The 23,594-nt window shown below is 24.9% G+C and overlaps 1 protein-coding gene across 2 annotated transcripts in view; it reads left to right on the top strand.

The window, feature by feature from the left end:
- Nucleotides 1-23,594, top strand: part of LOC112597127 (calcium/calmodulin-dependent protein kinase type 1) — a 317,179-nt gene that overhangs the window by 269,439 nt on the left and 24,146 nt on the right. The window lies entirely within an intron of this gene.

Below are 23,594 nucleotides of genomic sequence, written 5' to 3'. Positions count from 1 at the left end.
TTCCTGTCTGCGAAAATAATATGTCAATTAAAATAAAATTGTTACACTTTTCAACATGATAATTTGAAGTTCATCAGCTAATTATTCATTCGTTATTTTACTGTGAATTATTTCACATATTTCCATACCAGTTAACAGTATTAACATATTCTCAGTAAAAATATATGTTAATAAATTGGAAGTACTTTTAAAAATACAAAATTAAAAAAAACTCAAAGTATTCTTTTTTAATTTAAAATTTTAACTTCTCTCAGTTTTAAAATAATATCATCAAAATATAAATTGCTAAACAATTCTTACCTAGCAAAATTTTGATCCCTGAAAAAAACTTTTTCAGATATCTAACGTGAACTAAACATTTTAAGTATTTTTTAAATGTATTAAATGCATTTTCATTAAGTTATTTGAAAATTACATATTTTTAAAATCTTTAAAGAAGGTACCTACCTTGTTATTTACAAGTTTGTGACAAAAACTAATAAATCACCATTTGGATTTATACGGCATTTAATAACTGTATATAGAAAACGGCTTTATTTCTGCATTCAACTCAATGACTTCATTTTTCTGAATTATGCACTATTCTTTTGCATTATTGTTTATCGATATAGGTATCGTTAAAGAATATCTCCATAATTCATCCCAATCGCCACCAACTGACAAGCACTTCTTCAGCTTCATCCAAATTCTGCAATCGTCATTTATTTATATAAATTGTTTATTGTATCAAATTATTTTACATTTCACTAAATCGTTTTGTTTTTCTTTAACTTTGAATCGTACACTGTAAACTTTCAAAGCAGGCATGAGTCTAATGTCATTTTATTTTTCAAGAAAAAAAATAAGAAGCTATATGACAATAATATTTTATATGTGATTGTTTTCCCCTCAGCAAACGTTTGACATTTCGTTATTCTAACGCAAACCTTTTGCTAGAACTCGCCATATTTCGTTTTTGTATGTGGACAAAATAACATTTTGTAATACGCACATATGGACGATAATATGAATCTACACACATAAAGATTTGACGTGAAAAGAGTGTTATTACTTTTAGTTTTGCACGTTATAAATATTATTGTTGTGAAATAATATATTTTGACGAAAACACGGCATTTAGAATTTGGTTTTAATAAACATATAAAACTAGATACCTAACAAAATATTACCCGTCATCTTTATCTTAAAATGTATTTTAAATAAATCCAACTAAATGAAAAGTTATTTTAACTAGATAACAAATTTACTATTTGAACCTAACGAAATCTTGTCAAAAGATTATAAAAATGATAATACGTATATTAAGTATTATAGCTAATAGCTAATATTAATAGTCACAATAACGTGCAGTTTGGCAAAATATAATGATAATAATCTGACTATAGACATAACCGTTATAGGCTTAAATAATTTCTGTACATAATTAATATATAATAATTGATTATAATTCTTTTACAGAATATTAAAATATAAAATAATATTACAATACTATAAAGTATTGGAAAAAATAAAATTTAACCACGACCGTGATGTACCTAAATAGCCTATCCAGCACGCCGTGTTAACTATTTAAATGAATCGAATAAAAACTATTATACTTAGAAGTAAAAAATGTATTTATATTTATTTATTAGAATAAGTTAATTAAATATGGTAAAAAATTAAAACGATTTCGTTCTTTCTTATTAAAATAACGTATAATTTATTTTTCATATTTTGTATACTTGTGTATGTTGCGCTTATTTTTGTTTGAACTTTTAGCATGCATTTAAGTTATATAATAAACTATTTTTAAAAACACAAATAACAACTTTTCTACTATCCATCGTAAGTTGACTTAAATTTTAATAATAATTATAGTATTAAATGGTGTTTTGAAAAAAAATAATTCAACCTTTCAGATTATTAACAGTAATATTGTAATAAACTATATCAATATCTTAAAAATATCTTTTACAGGCACGTACTTGATGACGATTGATAAATAACTGTGATTTTGTCATCTTATTTTTAGATTTTTGATGATTCTAGGCGTAAAGTAGTATATCACACCAAACTTAAAAAATATTAAAATATATTATATGCTCCGAGTGTAAAAAAAAAATACTGACGGATTCAAGATCCCGATTACCGACTGAAACTGATTATAATGCTGACGAGTGATTTACTCAAAACCATTAAACCTTAAAACCACACGTCACATTAATATTTCTTAAATCCATTTTGATATATTATTCATCTTAAGTTAAATTAAAACCTTTTTATGCTGTGAAGGTAAAAAAGGCGAAACAAAAATACTTTTTAAAATTCAACCTCAATAATATTATAAAATAATGAACATTACAGATCCAACATGTTATAAGATTCAAATAAAACTGTTTTATTCTGCACATCAATCATCATATTTTTTGTTAAGTTAAAATAAAACATTCACTACGTTTATGCAGAGTCCATCGTTATTTTGGACAGGCTACGGTGATAGTTAATATTTTATGTTTTTCTTATGAATCTCTGACAACGTTGAGTGTGTGCGTGTGTGCGTGTGTGTGTGTGTGTGTGTGTGTGTGTGTGTGTGTGTGTGTGTGTGGTGTGTGTGTGTGAGTGTGAGTGTGAGTGTGTGTGTGTGTGTGTTTGTGTGTGTGTTATCGTCTGCAAACAGAATTATTAATATTCTTCGACATGTGCTTATGAATTTAAAACAGAAGGTAATTCAAATATAGGGGCTTAAAATTAAAAATATGGGTGGTCAGGTTTATTACGGTGCTTTAAAACACCATAATTTATAATTAAAAAAATCAATCTTAACGAAATCGGTTATTAATTAAAAATAAAAATTGAATATTATTGTTACATAATTGAAGATATCATAAATAATGATATACAATAAACTTATTGTTAAATTTAATTATTGAAAATATAATTAAAAAATATATCGTTAATTAAATAAAATAAAAATATACGATTCAACTGTAATATAAATAAATTATTTTTAATATTTCAAATTTTGTTGAATTAATTATGTTTTACGTTTTAATTAATAAAAATTATCTTTTATTTAATTCTCATACCCCACTTTTTAGAATTATCATATAATTTTAAAAACCTTCAGTTAAAAATGGTTCTTGTTTTTAAAAATAAATAAATATATTGCATTGAATATTTAAATGTTAAGTCTAGTTGTTATTTATATCAACAATTAATTAATTTTTTTTTTTTTTTACCAAAATACTTATTATTTTTATATTATTAGAAAAACCTTTAGAGCTACTTATATAATAGATATTATATTAAATGTATTAAGACCTATAAATTTACAAGACATTAGAATAAAAACTATCAAAATTAATAATAACAAATATTTTATTTTATTTATTTTTTCATAAAATGTTTAGTATGTTAAATATGTAACTATCAATTACGTTTGAAATAACAATTATATTAAACACAGCAATTTTACAAAATACAAAATCATATATCATTGCCATTATTTTGTGTAAAAAAATTTCTAGCTACCTCATATGTATTTGTGCTTATTTTAAATGACTAGTTTTCATTTTAAACGTATTTTTACGTTTTTAGATAGATTTTAATACAATTATATATTAAACGACAGTAGTATTTAAGTTTATTAGATAACATATTTTAATAACCAATGATAATAATTATTATCGCTGTTCTATCGTCTCTGTTCCAACCGACCAATTGTAATATCTCAATCTTTGATTTTGTTAATTTTTATTAATAAATCTATACAATTATTTTAAAACTTTATTATTTAATTCATAGTGAAAAAAAAAATGATATTCTTTTGAAATCGCTTCTAGTCTTTTCAATTCAGAATCATGGGTACGAGAGAAAAATATAAATCGCAGAACTATATTAAATTACAACATTGTATTATAATACACTTTGAAATTCAATTGCTTGACAGCTGTGATCACAAACTTTACTCGATTTCAACCTACGTGGTATAGAATAATAAGCAAAAAACTTGAAATCTTATATTAATATGAATTTATAATTTTATTAAAAAAACATTTGTTTAAAAAAATATCCAATAAAAGATTTATTTTTATTTGGATTATTTTTACTTACTTTCCGTATTTATAATTTTTTTAATAACAAAATTTCAGCTTAACTTAGTTCCACGCTTATTACTGAAAAACTAAGTACTAGTTTTTAATTTGTAAAAAAAGTTCCGTTTCCACCCAAAACAACAACTACTATAAACTAAATTTATTGAATTATACGAAAAACTAAAATTGTTAGTAATATTTACGATGGAATTATTATATCTATACTCATATTAATTTTAAAAATGTTAAATACTTAAATGTATAATACATTAAGTAAATCCTTCAAATAAGAAACATAAAACACCAATCATATAATCAAAGTATCGGGTATCTAATAAATTAAAGTCTTAATATTAGGATTTCGATGTAAAAAATTGACATGTCATTATAGATATTTAAAAAAAAAAATTATTTTCAAAAATATCTAATATTAAAATTTAACTATTTTATTTGTAAATTATCTTCGTTAATAACTAATAAGTAAATATAATATCCGCATTGGTATTGTGTAGCGTATTACTATCAAGTAGGTAATTGCCGTGTTCTACAGTATTATATGTGTCGAATATCAATAGTATATCTCGTTATTGAATAGGTAAATATATTAGACTTATTAAATAATTGTTATTTTATGATAAGCTATTATAAAGTATAGCAAATGGTTCTTAACGATTTTTAGTTACCTAGGTTACCTAACACATATTTTAATAATAAGAATATCAACATTTTAGAAAATGTTCGTTTATTGTTTTTTTTTTTCTAAATCCCCATTATTTTGAAATTATTGTGCATTTTTTACTTTCAAAATATCAAATAAAAACTAAATCTAATTTGTTAATTAAAAGCTCTTTCAAAACTGATGATCAGAGTATTTTTTTACTATTAAACGTGTCTTCAGACATAGAAAATTATTACTTTTTCATTTTAATTAATTCACAGCACACCATGCAAAAACCATATTTTGTACTAGTGTTCATTAACCACTAGTAGATAATAAAGTTCACTTATCTTGATAAAGAAAAAATATATTTTTGGCAATTAATTACAAATTTTTCATATTAAACAAACTCCAGTTGTCTATTTTATAAATATTATTTATCACCTAGTATTATACATTATATCATATATAAATATATATATATATATTATTTCTTAGAACAGATAAAATACTACAAGTCAATAAATATTATTTCTCAATGTTATTTTTTTAATTTTTCTGTGTATTACTTGTATCTGCAGCACCTTACAGTTTTGTTATTAATTATTGAATATAATAACATTCATAAAATTTTTTTAATACTTTAATTGGTAAAATATAATCAGTACTTTTCCGATAAATTGGTCGATTTTTTATACTTTTGAACTATATCTTTGAGAAACCCAGTAGGGAGTAATTGGAATTTATTTAATATGTTATATTCGTTTCAATGATAATACATCAATACTCTCAAACGCTATGCGCCTTTATGAAAGGTGTAAGTTGTACGAAGAATTTTCCACTCGGTTATATATTGCTGAGAAAGCGTTTTTCGCAACAAAGTTGGACGTATGCTGTGATGCCAACTTTTGCTTGAACTTTTAATCGAATTCGACAATTTTAATTGATTTTCTCTCAGCAATTCGACGTTCGCGTTTAATTTGTTTCCAATTTACGATTAATATAATATTACTGTCAAAGTTTTTCTAATGGAAGGTTCTATAATAATCACTCTGACAACAATGTTTTTTATTAGTTTGATTTAAAATTTGTTTTCTCATACTCCACGTTCCACATATTTTAATATAAAATGCATTATAAACATTTTTTAATTTAAAAAAAAAAGTACGTGCCTTTCATGGGTTTGGTTGCTTGGAAAATACCATTTTAACACATTCATGTAACTGGGTTTTTAACTAACTACAGGCTTTCAAGATATAAATTTATAAATATTTATATGCTTCTACCACATACCACTATTTAGTATCCTATTGGTGAAGCAAATATGTAACAAAGGTTAATTTACATTCTTAATCACTAGCAACATTTTTTTTCCTTAATATAATTTTAAAATATACAGGCACTTCTACTTTGATTATATTTCGTTTCAATTTATTTTCAATAAATGAATAGTTTAAATTAAATTATTGTTATACTTATCTCTAAAGGTTATGCGTTTAAAAATAAATGGTTAAATGTTAAGAACTAAAAGCTCACGTTAGTCCTTCTATCAAGAAAAAATGTAAATTAAGTGCTATTACAAGTCATTTAATGGGACATTAGTTTTTAACGTTTTTAAATTTATTTCCCTTTCTACGACTTTTCTGACATTTAACATTAAAAAAAAAAAAAAAAACATATTATTCTTATACTTGCTTATCATTTCAACAAATATTTTTAAAAATTTTGAATCATTTTTAAATATTTTTTTTCTTTCTTTAATCTATTTATACAACTATCCAGGAGTTAACAATATCAAACTAACCACAATGACTATAGTACTGCAATTATTATTTATATTTATATATTTCAATACGTATATATAATATAATATGTATTGACCAATTACAGAGCACTTTTGAAGTTAACCAAAATGTTTCAATTATTTATTTTCCGACGCAGTTGCTTACAAAATAAATAAGCGAAGTAAACGAATAAAGTCCTATCAAGATAATATATACCATATAATTCAGTGTTTACGACATTACAGCATTGGCCATATTATTATTATCTACAAACAAGTCCAAGTAATATAATATAGTTAGAGTATTATGAGGCGATAAATTTCACTAACGCTAGTCCCACGTTGTCCAGCTATTTATTATAATAGTAGGTACGTGTAATACGCTACACGTCTCGACGTCTATACACATGAATTCTCTCGAAAAGTTAAAAAAAAAAAAAAAAATGAAAAGCAGACGGAGATTAAATAAATTTAATTACGGCTAATTTATAATATTAAAACTAGAGTAGATCGTATATAACACTAAATATCAAATCCTACTGCGACGATGATGGACTCAAAGTAATTACACTATAGCAATAATAATATTATGCTTATAGAACTGTCAAAATGAAAAAAAACAAAAGGCAAAAGCTGTATAGCAAATAGCTAAAATAAAAAAAAATAATGATAATATAGCATAGTGCGAAATTGTATATACCGAATTGACAAGGCCAGCGCATTAAATCCGGAAAACAAACAAAACACTTAGTACTCATTTCTTCCTTTTTATATGGAGTAAATGTTTATTCTATAGCAGCTGTAATTACACGGTTTTATACCAAAAATGTTCTACTTATAAAAAATACATTTATCTTATAGGTACTATAAAGTCAAAGAAATCACACGGCATCTGACTTTACATAATCTTTGTATGCCGTATGCATAAGTATAAACTTCAAGGAGGCTTCCTGTCAAAATGTAAATTAGCCTCCTCAGTTTGTTCAGTGTTCAGTACATATTTCAAAATGTAGATTTATTTTTTCTATATAGTTGAAGATTGTCCACTTAGGAACTCTTTGATTTGGTTGATCTGAAAGAAATTATTTGTAAAATTTTTAAGATGTATATTCCCAACAAAAAGTTTTTCTGTCATATTCAGAAAAGAAATTAGAACGAGACATTTATGTTGGAAATTAATTTATTATTAATAACTTTATGAAAACAGAACTCTGTTCTTTTTTTTTTTTTTTCAATAAGTAGATGTCAACAAAGTGGTCAAAGTGTTGTTTTTTTAAACATAGTTTATAAAGTAAAAGTTGTTCATAATTAGGTTAAGAAATTAATAAACAACTAACTGTATTATTAAAATACATTAGTAAACAACAATATAAGTATAATATGCCATTTTCGGGTTCATAAATATTAAAAACAAAAATAAACACACTATAACAAATAAAACTAATTAATAGATTGAGTCTATATAAAAAAACTTTTAGACACTACTCGTTTATTTTAATATTCACCAAGTTTCAGGTATGAACGTTTAACTATTTTGTACTTATCTTAAACATAGTCCATTAATTTCTATTTTTAAATCATGATACTTAAAATATTTTGGTATAGATTTCAAACTTTTAGGTTTGTTTGTAGCTTTTATTATCAAAACCTACTCAACAGATTTTAACATTTCAGATGTTGTTTTTTTAGAGACATCGGAAAAATGTAGAGATTTAATTGAACTACGTTACCTATTTCGATCAAATTCTTCCACAAAACGCATAGTAGATACACCGATTTCCCTGTGAACTGACATACGCTAAACTCCGAAAACAACGCCTGTTTATAGCGCCGTGTTTTATACTTGTTCTTTTTTTGCCCTCGCGCGAAGTCGGAATATTCAAATAGTATGATATATTATTTTTATGCTATGAAATGTTTAAAAACCCGTGTTTGTTGCCAGCTGCAGTGACTCAAGGCTACGACGATATGGGTATAGAAAGCCGGTATGCCGACATAACATTATACGTACGACGTATAGAGGTGTACCTATATGTGCGACTACGATTATTAGCATAATATACGATGTTGTGAAAACCGAAACTCAAATGTTTGCTCGGTCGTACTGCGTATATACAATATCGTAGAATATTATTCTACGTAATATATACCTACCATAACAGCTGTAGTTCTTACCCACAATGCACCGCCGTACGCACACGCGCCATTCGCGTAACACGCGCGCACATACACAATACCGTAGATAGACCGCATACGTTCGCGCTTAACTCGACAGGATTTAATTAAATTAATTAAATACGAAAGCCTCCTGTATGGGTACTACTGGTAGATAGGTGGGTATAGGTCAGGACGCGATTTCGCGCAAACAATAATTCAAAACTGTACGTAAAATTGCGTCAGTGCGCGATATTATTATAGACATTATAAAATATACAAGCGGATATATTATGCGGCACGTCGTATACGTATGTGCGACCGAACCGACTGACAGAATGTTTAATTAACAACCTGCGTTCTGTAAACACTTTTGTCTTATTAATTAATCAATTAATTAAATTTAATTTTTAATACTGTTATACGGTGATGATAATAATACAGTTGTTTTTATTTTATATCGAAGGTAATTTTTACGAACAAAATTAAAATCACGTAAAAACAAGAATATTAATTATGCAACATGAATTTTTTTTCAAAATCAATTTCGTTATTTTTCGGCAACACAGTGCGTGTTCTTTAACTTTTCTTTGTTGAATATTTAGTCAAAAGGTAAATAAATGGTATAAAGGAAAAAAATAATTGATAATTTTATTCAATGCGGTGGTGTACCCCCCCCTCCCCTCCGTCAATAGTATATTTTGAAAATTGGAACTTTTGTGTTCTGAAGACAAAGTCAAGACCCGCTTACGATGCGCGAGACGACGGCCGGACGGATTATTACGTCTTATTGTTGTACGTCTTCGGCGTGGTCAATATTGTTATTGGCGCAGGCCAAATATTTTTCCTCGGCGGTAAACAAATAGCAATACGTTATTTCTGTTTAAATACACTCGACGTGGTAAAATGTGTGCATTCTTAAGTAGTTATTATTTGTGTTTTATATATAGAGAGTAATACATTTTCCGTTGGACCCGATAGATTGAAAATCCTGATGATTGGGAGAAAAAATTAAAAAGTTCTACCCGTGTGCGTTTTCACAATCGTATAAATTATAAATTTATTAGAAAACATACAAAATAAAAACAAAAATATAAATGTTGCTATATATTCCTCAATTCCTACAAAACATTATTACAACTGTAAGGCTTGCCGCAAAAACCATAAAAGCTCACTATATGAAACTATTTTAAGGATAATCAAAAAAAAACATTTATAGTTCGACATTTTTTTTCTTTTTTAATTATACTTGTTTGCGATTTTAAATTTTTATAAAAAAGATAATAAACATTATATGTATGTATGTGTTCTATTATATACATTTTAGCAAAATGTAATTGACTTGACCCGACATGATCTTACCTAATTTTTTCCCCAAAATTATTATTTATTTGTTCCTTCCAAAAAAAAATTCATAATATAATTTAAAAGAAAAGAAAACTACAATCTACATTATATTAAAATGTTATCATTATTTGCAACTTAACAAAAATGTATGCAAAAAAAAACAGCTAAATCCATTTATTTTAAAAACTATACTTATAATATACATATATTATAATATAATATACATATATAACGAACTAGTCAATTGTTGTGTTCACTTATAAGATTTTTTTTCTTTGTTTTATTCTGTATAAAAATGCATTTTCGAAAAAAAGTGGACTTTTCCGGTTTTACAGTAATTTCTTTAGTTGTTCGATACAAAGAACTTCCATTTATATAATCGTAATATATTTTAATCTTACTACATACTTTTTATGGAACCAGAAATTCCTATTTTACTATGCATTAATTATAAACAACATATGGTACACACACAGTAACCATACATCATGTTTAAAACAGGACTGTCCTTTTTTAAAGTATTGTTGTTGATAAAATTCCATCGAGAATTCAAGATGCGTATTTTCTATAGACCTATTGCTTTGCTATTTGTTTTTTTTTTTTTTTACTATTATTATTTTAATACGACAGAAAAAAAATTGTAGTCTGAAAATGTAATCAAAACGAATTAAATTTAAAACTCATCGTATCTATATAAAAATGAACTCTTTTTTTATAATCTTATAACAATTAAAAAATTAATTTGAATATCTAAACGCCCTACCCTAAATTTTAACAAAAATTAACTAAATGAAAATAAATTTCCTTATGCTTAGAAAACTTGAGATATATTTAAAAATGAGTTAGGAGAGGATTAGGATTTAGAGTTTGTGTTGAACAGTTCAGCGTTATAATAAAATACCTCTATGCCCTGGTCTAACCATTAATTTGTACACTCACATCTAAACGATTTAACACTGTTAATAATTTGTTAACCCTAAATTCATTTTGACTGGTGCCAATTGTCTGTATTTCTTACAATTCAATAAAATTCGTAAATAATATTTCATATACCAATCTCAAACCTTGATTGATATCCGTTATTTTTTTTTACCTAAAAGAAGACTTCCAAAAGCCCACATTGAACTATAATTTTTTTTTCAAATACTATTATAAAACAATTTATAAAAAAAAGCTTAAAATTTTCTTAATGATTTATTATGCAATTTGAGATTAAAATATTGAAAAACAAAATTCAATGCGAATAATAAAATATTTTTCTTTATAAATTAAAAAAAAAAAAAATTAAATAAATAAATAATTGAATTAATTGTTCTACACAACACAATCATTATTCCCATAGTGTATTTTTGAGGGTAAATCATATGAGTGCCGGTGCTTAGAATCTTGACTTTTGACCATTTCGTTGTAAACAATTTGAAATTCAAACCACATAAAATGTAGGTCATTCAAGATGTATGAATTTGTTACTGCTGTTAAAAAATATATATATTAGATATACTATATTGCCGTTAGGATCAATTTTTCGTTAGATCGTTTTGTCACATGAAAATGTAATACTATAACATGACACTTCCAATACACATTCATCTCGAATAATAATTTGATGCCAAATGTGCTCTCTACATGCATATGAAGCGTAAATATTGTATCCCTGACAAACGTGTACGTTTACTAGTCATCACTCTTTAATTCAAATGCCATAAATGGGCGAAGTATTTGATTCAGGTGACTCGCAAAAATAAATTGAATACATTTTCAATAGAATAATATTATACACAGTGCGATTCTTTTATCGCAAAACACACTATTAACCATTTTCTAACCTAACGTATTTTAATTCTCATACTCAGTAGAATATACATACATTTTGTATGATGGAATGTAGAAAGATTAGTGAAAAACAATTTTTTTTTAAGTAAAATATAATAATATTTAATTTATTATCTGCTATTCAAATGTACGCAAGAAGTCATAATGTTTACAGTTCATTAAAAAAAACTTGATCGGTTTTAACGAAGGTTTCAGAGATTGTTCTTTAGAGATATAGTGTAAGTTAAGTGAATAACTTAAATCATAAGCCAGATACATCGTCACATCAATGCCCCCTCACCCCGTGAATAATGGTGTATTTTATGTTTTTTTCATTTTTTCTCAGGTGAGATCGGGTTATACATCTAATACCGTATCGATTAAATTACATCATATCATAATATATATATTGATATGTACTATTATTTTACCGAGCTCAAAACAGGTTTAAAACAAACACAAAAACAAGTTCAATTTAATTTGTTATTTATAACCAAAAAGGTTATTATACAAAATCAATATTTGTTAACGAATAAACGCCCGAATGGTTCAAATTGATAAAAAAATGATATTGCGTACATCAATGTAACACAATAAAAACAACAACAAAAAAGAAATATCTAGTATGTTATATAAATAACAATGAAAAAATAAATGTTAAAAAATATGTAAAAAGTACGTCCGGAGAGTCAAACTACAGTTGTATTGTAACAAACATATAATACAGCGTTATAAGTAGTAAACGGTCAATGTAATATTAAATTACTTGTAAAATATTATAATAGATGTAGACGTATTTTTCTCGACAACTGCAAGTGATTACATTGAATGTTTCACGGTCTGATGCCTCTGTTATATACCTAGCCGTGAAAATAATTTTTTTGTCACCGACCGCGGCGGCAGTGAGACTAACCTATGCTCGTGTAAATAACTGAGTCTTCGAGTTCGGATGTTTACCACCGATGTTTATTTTAAATATCCGGCATACCTATACCTAACTGTTGAAACATATTTATAGTCTTATACGTACATTTATATGTAAACTCGAAATATCTTCGACCATTGCATATATTTCATTTGGGAGATTCACCAAGCACGTCCATCCCCAAATATTTCCATTTAATAATAAACTTATTCAAATAATTCTGATCCATGAATGCTTTAGAATTTAGAATATTTCAAAAAAAAAAAAAAAATAATAATAATATTTTAGATTTTTATACTGTTTAGTAAGTGGTCTTTTTGAAAAAAACTTTATTTTTTTTTTTAAATAAGGACCTATCTATTTGTATTGTAATTTATTAATGAAATAACTCTTTTGAAAATTTTAATACATCTAAATTGAAATTTGAACTAGTAGTGCTTAAGTTATTAGTTTTTCTTAGTTCTGAAAAATGTTTTTAAACAAATAAAAGATATAATATGTAGATAAACATATATATATATATTGGATTCAATATTTATTTTCTCAAACAATTCTTATAAATTTTTAGATTTTGATAGATTAAAACATTTAAGTTATTAGTTTTCAAATCATCATTATCCCTTTATCTATTAACCTCGTGAACTTATTATCCTTGAATAATAAAAACTTGTCTTTCAAATTTTTATCTAAATACATCAACGTTTTTAAAATAGTCGTTAGATTAGCAATTTAATGGAATAAAGAATATTTGTTATCATTAGACAAACACAGTTTGTTTTAAAAATTGATATAAACCTAAAGTATTGTCGATAATTCTAAAAATTAGAATGTTATATTGATTCTCAGTCATTTTATTTTATAGCATTATTGATATATTCATTAAGATTGATATTTCACATATTTAAAAAACTTTCTTGATCCTTTTTATTATAAATAAGTCAAAAATACACAAACAACATAATATATTTTAAGATGAACTTTTTCTTTTGTTCAATTCTAGAATTTTAAGATATAAATACAAGCGAAAACACGAAACACCAATATTTAGATGTATTCTGAAGTACATATTTATTTAGTATATCTTTGCGTCAATTAGTTTTAAATATTTTTATATGATCTATCATTTATTTATTACATAAAATAACAATTACCCAAAAAAGTACAAACATTTCCATAGAAATAAAATCAATATAAATTTTGTCAAAATAATTTTCGTTTGCGCGAAACAATACCTACTAACTTGGTACTTTGTATATTTTATTAAAGTTTGTTAAATAATAAATATTGTATTAAGTATTTCCATTGAATCAACTATTTGGTGAGCTCCTGAATTACCAATAAATAAGTAATATTTATAATATTATATCAATACCTATTTAAATTATCATTCATTAAAATTTAGAAACCCAATATTATTGGTATCAATTTTGTAATTGTGTTAGGTTTAAATTTATTTTTTTTTACTTTTTAACAGTTTCGTTAATTAAGAAGGAATTAAATAAAAACACAAGATTAACATTACTCGTTCTCATTAATTATTCGTCAGCATCATAAAAAAATTAGGTTTACAAACTGTCAGATCGTTATGATACCTTAAGCTTTCCTAAACTTACCTTAATCCTCGTATCTATAATTACTTACCATTATGCCTACTTTTGAATAAATAATTTAATATACCTATACAAATAAAAATAAATTAAATACTTTCAAATAGTACACTCAAATAAAATAAAAAATTCCCTGTTTAAAAACAAAGTAAATGTAAAAAAATTAACTTAGTTTGTCTATAATTTAATCAGAATAATCATAACTATATTTTTAAATTGTTAATGCTTAAGTTTGATGCTTACGTGTAATTATCAAAGATTAATGGAACGTCTATTTTTAAGGGATACTGGTTATTAGTATTTCTGTAGTAGTTCATACTTTTCACATTATTTAGTAGCATTATGCAAATCTTAGTATAAATTTAGTATTTTCAAACTTTTTTCTGAACCATTAAACGTTAACATGCAAATAAAAGTGCAATAAACTATTAAATCGTAAATTAAACATGTTTATTAAATTATTATTATATTAATAATGCTAGGTTAGCAATACTGTTATTTTTAGTTAACTAAAAATTGCGTAGTTTAATTAAAACAAAATAAGATATTTGTATATGAATACAATCATTTTTTGTATAAAAAAAAAAAAAAATAAAACCTAATATATTCGACGTAATTTAATTTAGTTATTGACGTTTGGAGTGCATTTATTGTATCATAATTTGAAGTTAAAATTTAATAAAACGTATCCAAAGACAAGTTAAACACAACAATTTTTTGTTACTTTAGTTTTTTCGGACATCTCTCAGTAATATTGTCATATATATATATGTCATCAAAATCAATTTGTATACAATTTTACTACTTATATTCACTAATTTTTCATTTTATTTTTACACACCCCAAAGGTTATAAGATTCAGAATCCTATATATGTATATAGTTGTAACTATAGTTCCATTATAATAATATATCTATATATTAATTTAATTATTATATATAATACATATTACATATTATATACTATTATTATATTGCACCTCTACTAATATGTAGTTTACGAGTTATAATTTTTAAATACTTACGTGGATATGTGTTCAACTTAAAGACTTCCCCTAGCCTTCTTTATGAGGGTGCCAAGTAATTAAATTTCACTTAAGAATAGAACGAACGAACAAACAAGCAATAAAACACTTTAAAGAGAAGATAAATAGTAAGCTTTAAGTTCATGCATACAAGTTACATTAGTAATGTAGTTGCGAAAGGTCAACTTTGAATCAACCATTAACCATATTGTAAAGATAAAGTGGCTAAAATAATAATATATAACATATTATGGTCAAAAACTATAATTAGGAAATGATATATATGATCAAGAATTGTTGTCAATGCTCAAAATTAGCTTATCATATTATAGTGAAAAGTTAAGAAAGAATTTTATACTTGATATTATTTAACGGGTCAATGACATTAATTTCAAAATTGATGGTCAACGATTATACGCAGTATACAATAATTAATAACTAGAAAACGAATTTATATGTAATGAAAATATAAAAATATAAAAATATGTGTATAAATGTGGAAATATAGTTTATAAAATATGTGCATAAAACATCAAAATATATATGAAAAAAAATTTTATTTCTGTACAAGTACAATATATTTATGGAAAAATACAGTAAATATAACAATAAAAATATAAAAATAATGTGTTGCATTAAATAATTACATTTTCCTTTAAATTATTGAATATTAAATGTCACTTATTATAGGTCTCAAAATATTTTAAAAACGGCTAAACGATCGGTCCACATCAAAGATGTAATTGAAGCATATTTAAAGCGCATAATATATGAAGGCGATAATTTCAAATTTTTAGAAGGGTGTTCTGCTCATCATTATTTCATTGATTGTTTTAAAATAAATACAGCCTGGATTTTTTTCTATAACAGCATGTATTTTCTTCTTTACAACATCTTCTATTTGTCCACTAGTTTTAATTATTCTATCGCTTATTCGACAATTTGTTTGCTATCATTTAAGGACATACTATTTTTTCTAATTTTGTAATTGTTTATGCAATAAAACTAAAATTCACTAAGATGAAAATTAAATTATTTTTCGTTGTTTCATTTTGCATAATATTTTGAGCTTTTCCAATAGCCATAAAAGTTTCTGGATATAATTTTAAAATAATTTTAATTATTATATTATTATATTATTATTACTATTTTATATTTTTAATCTAATTTTCTTGTATTTTTAAAATAAACCTTATAATAATATTGAGCAGCTACAAACTATCTAATCTACCTAGAAGAAGGCCTAAAAGCATGAACAAGATAACGACTAAAAATATGAATCACGACATTATACCAATAAATAGCTGTTTTTATTAACTGCAACTTAGCTTAAAAACGTATAAATTATGAAATTATAAAATATGTTTAAAAATATTTAATTATACCAAAAATATATAAATTTATAATTTTATTAATAATGATCTAAATCGTGAACATTTCTTATCAAATTTTAAATATCTTGTTCTAATAAAACTATGCATTTATATACGTATAAATCTATTTCCTATTAATGACTAATACCGTTTTTTTATGTGCCCATGCCACAATTTTTAATCGCATTGCTATTTTATATAGAAGTAAAATAAAAAATAGTATTTACTTTTTCTGTAATATTTTCAATTGCTACTTTACATTTTTCCTGGTACTCCATATTTTTAATATACCTAATATATAATTAAACTTGTATTTCATGATTCGCCGTTTGATAAATGTACCAAGTCATAAAAAATGATTATTTATAATACAAATATAACATATTATATTTACGCAACACAAAATGATTTACCATTACCCGTAAATCCTGACTAAAAAACGATTTGATATTATTACCATTGGAATACGAAGAACTACTTCGAACAGAAACCAATCGAAAATCAAATATCAATAGTTTTATACTCCATTAAAGTAGATAAAGATAGTTTGAATTTTAGATATCCAAATTAGATATATTTATATTTTTGTAATTATGTATTTTTGCTTCGATTATTGATGATAGTTATACATTTATTTTTATAACTTCAGTTAAATAACAATTGTTAGATGTATAATATACGCAAATGTTTGTACTGATGAATAGTTTAATTTTTAACCATAAAAATTTTTTTAATATTAATGTAATACTTATCTGGTTATTGACGTCAAGACTAAGAAACGTAAACAATTCTTACGCTTCACAAATTTTAAGAAAAATTACATTTCCCGCAACAACAACTGTAACATATCTGTAGGTTATAGAACATACATTCACAAGTACGAACACTATGCAAATACTGAGAGAGATTCGATAATGTTTTATTGACATTAAGCTGTATAGTGTATACAATGTGTATATATTAAATATACATTGGTTCGCTCTGCAAACAGAAATTATCGTAGTCTTTGATAAGTTCTGCTCAAACCGGACGTAAACAGCACTATTTGTTCCAAGAACCCGGGGCGTTCACGAACCACAGTTTTAAACAAGAATACTGTCTACTTTTAACTGTTTACCGAACGGCCTACGAATCGGTTGAACAGAAAATTCCTCGTCTGGGACAAACTGAACCATAATAATATGCCTAAATGCCTTACTACTCGTACTAAACAAAGTCCAATAGCGTAGCCGCCGAACAATACTCAATAGTTATTAATTAATAAAAGTAAAAATCTAAAACTATACATTCATACCTACATAATCACGATTAGAACCACCTATCTGCGAGTGTGAAATATATAACAAACAATTTATTCTGAAATCCATCTCGTCTTCGTTGATGTTACGCAAAGAACATAATATATTATAAAAAGTAGGCGTGGATCTGTAGATCGGAAATTGAGGGGAACGCTACTAAATTTTTTCAGAAATACGAAAAATATAATTTTATTTTAGTAGCTATTAGACAAAATATTTTTCAAATCATTACTAAATTCAGAATAGTAAACATAAATGTAGTTCTTTAGTTTTGTTTTGACCAACCTTCAACCCTTCATTCGTTTTTGCTTTTGCACCAGAAAATTACTTAATTTGGAAAATCCGAGGTTAGGGTCTAAAACCCTCCTAAATTTACGCCTGATAAGCGAACATATTAGTTGTTGTCTAGTATTACATATATAAAAATACAAATAATACATTTAAATCATACCTTGGGTCATAAGGTTAAACTAACATATATATTTTAACAAATATTACAAATTATTATTCAAAAACAGTATTGAGAATATCTAGATAAAATTTATACCCATAAATGTATTATCTTTTAACTTATCTAGATAATTATGTTATAGTAAAGTTTATCTTATGTTTAGCTTAGACAAAAAAAAAATGGGCTTTTATAATAGACCTCTACAAATATTGTATTGCCTCGTCTATTTTAAAAATAAATCGAAATTAAATTCTCATAAGCCATTATATCTTGAATATTGATAAAGAATATACACACACTACATAACTACTTATAATTATTGATAATGTATTATTTGGTATGAATGTGTTTTAAATATTTAAGGAGCAGTTTATAACTAACCTTTGGTTTATTAAGCTAGGTTTGTTATTTACTTATATCTATTAGTACATACATAGGCATTTAACAAGATTTATTCAGAACTAATTTTTTTCTTGTATGAGATGTTGATAGAATATAAATTAGTATTTATTTTCATTAGTTAATTTTTATTGAAATGTAAGAGTTATTTTACACATATGTTTTATGCAATCTTGTCATAAATAGTGCTCCGTCACCCTTCATGCGATCATACCTATCAATTTATATAAATAAGTGTAAAAAAAGTCAATTATATAAATTTTTTATTATTATCTTAATCTTAAAAATTCCATTTATGTTAATTTTATTTTTATCTAGATAATTTTTCAGTTATTTATCCTCAATACAAGAGACGTTTATTAATATATTTCTTCGCAGATTAGCGATAAATAACTCTATCGTAATTTCGTATTCACATTGCTGCTCTTTTTGTATTCAAAAAATTTAAATTTTTTGTAGTATTTCCTATAAAACGCTTAAATTCATTTAAATTTATAGTTACCTAATAAAAAATCTTTTTTTTCTTTTAACAACTATTCACTTTTCTAAAACCAGACCTACACTGTCCGTGCTTGTCCCTACTGACGTGATGGTCAAATATTTAATCATTTCATTTCAAAAAGAATCACAACTGGGTAACTTTTTTTCATTCTGTTCTTTATCAAGTCAAGCATGTACCAATAACTACTATTAGCATGCATTATATTTTATGCTTACCTATTACAAAACTTAAATTTTTAAGGAATTAAAAAAAAAAAAAATCATTTGAATACCACACCAACCTCATATTATCGTTTAGGTCGTATATAGTATAAATTATAATGTAAATTTCGAATTATTTTTATCATAATAAGTATTTTAAATAGAAGTTATAGTGGCAATAATTCTATACATAATTATTGGCACTTGATTAATTAATATTTATATTTAATTCGATGATTTGTTACAATATTTGCTCGCTTATCGCATTAAAACGTAATTTAGAAAATTCATTCATCGTAACTCGTAAAATTGAAAACTATATAACAGTACAATAAATAACTTGAAAGCCTATACTATAATATATCCATGTAACATATTTCGATCATAATATTACGTTGTGACATAGCAAAATGTTTTATGTTTCGATTATTTTTTAAAATGTACAAGATAATTCACCAAACATGCTCACTCAATAAATTTAATCAAATTCTAAATTTTAAATTATTTAATACAACTAAAATCTTATAGATCATATTTTCAGTTATACCATTTAAGAAATATATTGTGGTAAAACAAACTATTTTTTTCAAATAAGAGTCAATCTTTTTTTATTGCGAATTGGTTTTATTGAAAAAACCAATATATCTGAATTCAAATTTTAACGAATAGTTTCTGCATTATTAAAATATTAATACTAAGAATAATATTCTTTGAAATTTTTGTTTTACAAAAATATAAAATTTTAAAAAATTAATATTAATATTACTACAATTGCCAAATTATTATAACCCGCAAATCTTACAAATTTTTAATTTACTATTCTCAGTACACAAATTTTAAATAACTCAAAAACTACAAGTTTGAATTTTTATTTGTATCCATAAATATTTTTAAAAAGTCTAATGCTTATAAATTTTCTGGAAAAAGCCTTAAATATAATGAAATTAAAATGATTTAAAATATAATCTTTAAGTACCTATTCTTAAAAATTTCAAAAATCAGAATTTTATCGAGTTAATTATTAAAAAAATTTGGAATAAGCATGCTCAAAAGGAATCATACTATATACTATAAATACATATATTATATTCAGTTCGTTTACTTGTCCTTGTCAACGTCTAAATTAAAAATCGAACTTTACCTTTATTATATTCGCCCCACGTCGGTATTCATCAATATCATATAAACTACACTTAAATCGACATTTAAATTGTATTTCCTTCGTGTCAACGAATAATTTACCATAATTATTATTTATTATTCATTGTTAGGTATAGACTCTCCCCTCTCAATGGTATTTGTTCACAATTTTTTCATTGAAGTATATTTTATGATTTCCAGGTGCCAATGAATTAATAAGAGTTTTATCAATATTAATTAAAATAAGATTTTATGATTATTGTCTTGATACGATATATAATTATTATACTCCAGTGTTCGAAATATGCAATCGTGTAAAAAATGTCCAAATTAATTTTAGAAAATTTCAACAGATTATCATCATCAAACAATAATTAAATAAAAAGAATGGATAAAAATCAATAAATATAGAAATATAAGAATTATACAACTTTTAAATAGAGATACCTACACACATTACGTATTATTAACAATAATCATTTATAAACTGATAATCTAAATTATAATGAATATAAAAACTAGATGAAAAATACACTAATAATAACATCGGTATATTGAAGGGTGTTCGCTATATAAAAATACTATAAGCCCGATTAATTTGTATTTCGAAACACAATTTGAATACAATTCGAAGAAATATGTATGGCAGTTTCAATTATCTTTAGAGTTAAATTTAAATTGTACATTTGTACCTTTTTTTTATTGTATATTAAAAAGTTATAATAAAACAACTTTGAAACGTATTGTTTTATTTTAATTTTTTTATTTGTCAAAATCTTATACGTATAAAACCTAGTATAGACATGTTAATTCCAATTATATGACGTAGATAAGCTTTTTCTTCGTCAAGGCTTAACCACAGAAAGTTATATAAAACAAATCAAAACTAATCGAAAAAAAAATAAAAAATCTCGCTAATATTTTTAAAATATTTCATATTAAGTTAACACTAATTTATTCTGACGAATCAATTAAAACAACTAGGTAATTAAAGATAAATAATTATAATAAAATCCATTCCCCAGTTATCAAAATTGTAGTTGATCCCTTAACCACAAGTCGGGCGTTTTTGAACTCCATGTTGATAGGTACTATACATTTATCATAGATTATAAAATGGTTAAACACGAGAGACGAGTAAACGAATTAAAAAAAAAATGCATGTAACCACTTTGGGGAAATGGGACGACATAAAACCGATTAGATATATACTGAACAAAAATAATAAAATCGAAATACACGATTTACGCAAGTTTATAATTTCTTTTGGTATTTTTATATTCTTTTTTTTTTATTTTCCAGTTTACAGTGGAATTACATAAACCCCATTACCGTTACACTCTTTGTGATTTCATGTATGGGAAAATAAATGTCGTATACTGAATAAAAAATTTGCACATGCGTCACTATTTAATCATATCTTATAAACACCTCCAACGTGCGCATATATACCGCATCATTGCCAATTATATACTTATAGACGTAACTTAGTGAAGGCTTGGGATAGACTTTTCTCTCCCCCAAGACTAAGTATATAATAATTGGATAATAAGTTACAAAAAACATTTTATTTAATGAGGCATACAATTTGTTAAAAACAGAGTTTTAGTAGAAATACTGCAAGACTCTCAAATTTTCAGTGTATTCTGTGATGCTGTTTTTTTTCAAATAAGCACTAACTTTTTATCGTAAATTATTAAACTATTTTTTTTTACTTATAAACATAAATAATTTAAAATTTTGTTAAGTGTATTTAAAATCTCAATAAATAGAATTTGAATGAATAAATTACTAAAGAAAAAAAGTGGGTGGAATATACTTGAAGAATCATAAAATATCGTATTATATTATTGGATAATTATAAATGTAAGTTTATATTCATTACAATCCTTCGAAAAATATACCAAATATAAGAAAAATACTACACCGTTTAATAATGATAAAATATTATGCCCTCTCTCAAAAAAAAAAAAAATCTGTACCTAATTGTGTTTATTTAGGTACTATGTACGGCAAATATAATAGGCGCACGATTTTTTCTTCAGATACTTATAATGTATAGTAAACTCGTAACAATTATGAAACTTGTAAACTTATTTTAAACTATATTTGAAAATGGACACCACTGTGCCAGGCCACGAGAATATTATAACACGTATCAAAAACGGGTATATACATACTTAGAGTATATATCCTACATTATTCAGGTTATAAATCGTAGTGAAGAAAATAAAAAGTACGTAGTAGGATCAAAAAGTTCTTGAAATTATTATTTAAAGAAAAAATATATTTCCTTATCAAACACTTGGTTATTGGAATTGAGAGTATACGTAAATTTTTGTCTGTAGGTTTAGTCATCAAAACTACATTATATTCGTGTTTGGCCGTAATAGTGTACATATGAAACAGAGTTAACTCGTTTTTTTCAAAATATCACAATTTAAACAACGGGAAAAACTTCTGCAAATATGCTCTAATGTTTGAAAACAGTTTTTGGTGATGAAGTATTATAGAAAACAGTCGTTTATGATTGATTTAAACGTTTAAAAATGGTCAAGAACCACTTGAAGACGAAGAGCGAAGTGGCCGACCATCAACTTGAAAAAATGATAAAACGGTGGAAAATGTTCGTATTTTAGTTCAATCATATCGTCGTTTACGCATTAAAGATATATTAGAAATATCATATGATTCAGTACAAAATGTTTAAAAGATGATTTAGGAATACGCAACGTTTGTGCGAAATTTGTTCCACGTATTTCTACCGAAGACCAAATGGAAAATAGAAAATTGATTGTCGCTGAACTTTTCAAACTTTCAACAAATACAAACGACTTTTTGTCAA

Source organism: Melanaphis sacchari, unplaced genomic scaffold, assembly GCF_002803265.2.
Source record: "Melanaphis sacchari strain LSU unplaced genomic scaffold, SCAv2.0 Contig37_pilon_pilon, whole genome shotgun sequence".
Lineage (NCBI taxonomy): Eukaryota > Metazoa > Arthropoda > Insecta > Hemiptera > Aphididae > Melanaphis > Melanaphis sacchari.
The sequence above is the reverse complement of the archived record's forward strand: the minus strand, read 5'-3'. Positions and strand labels throughout refer to the sequence as shown.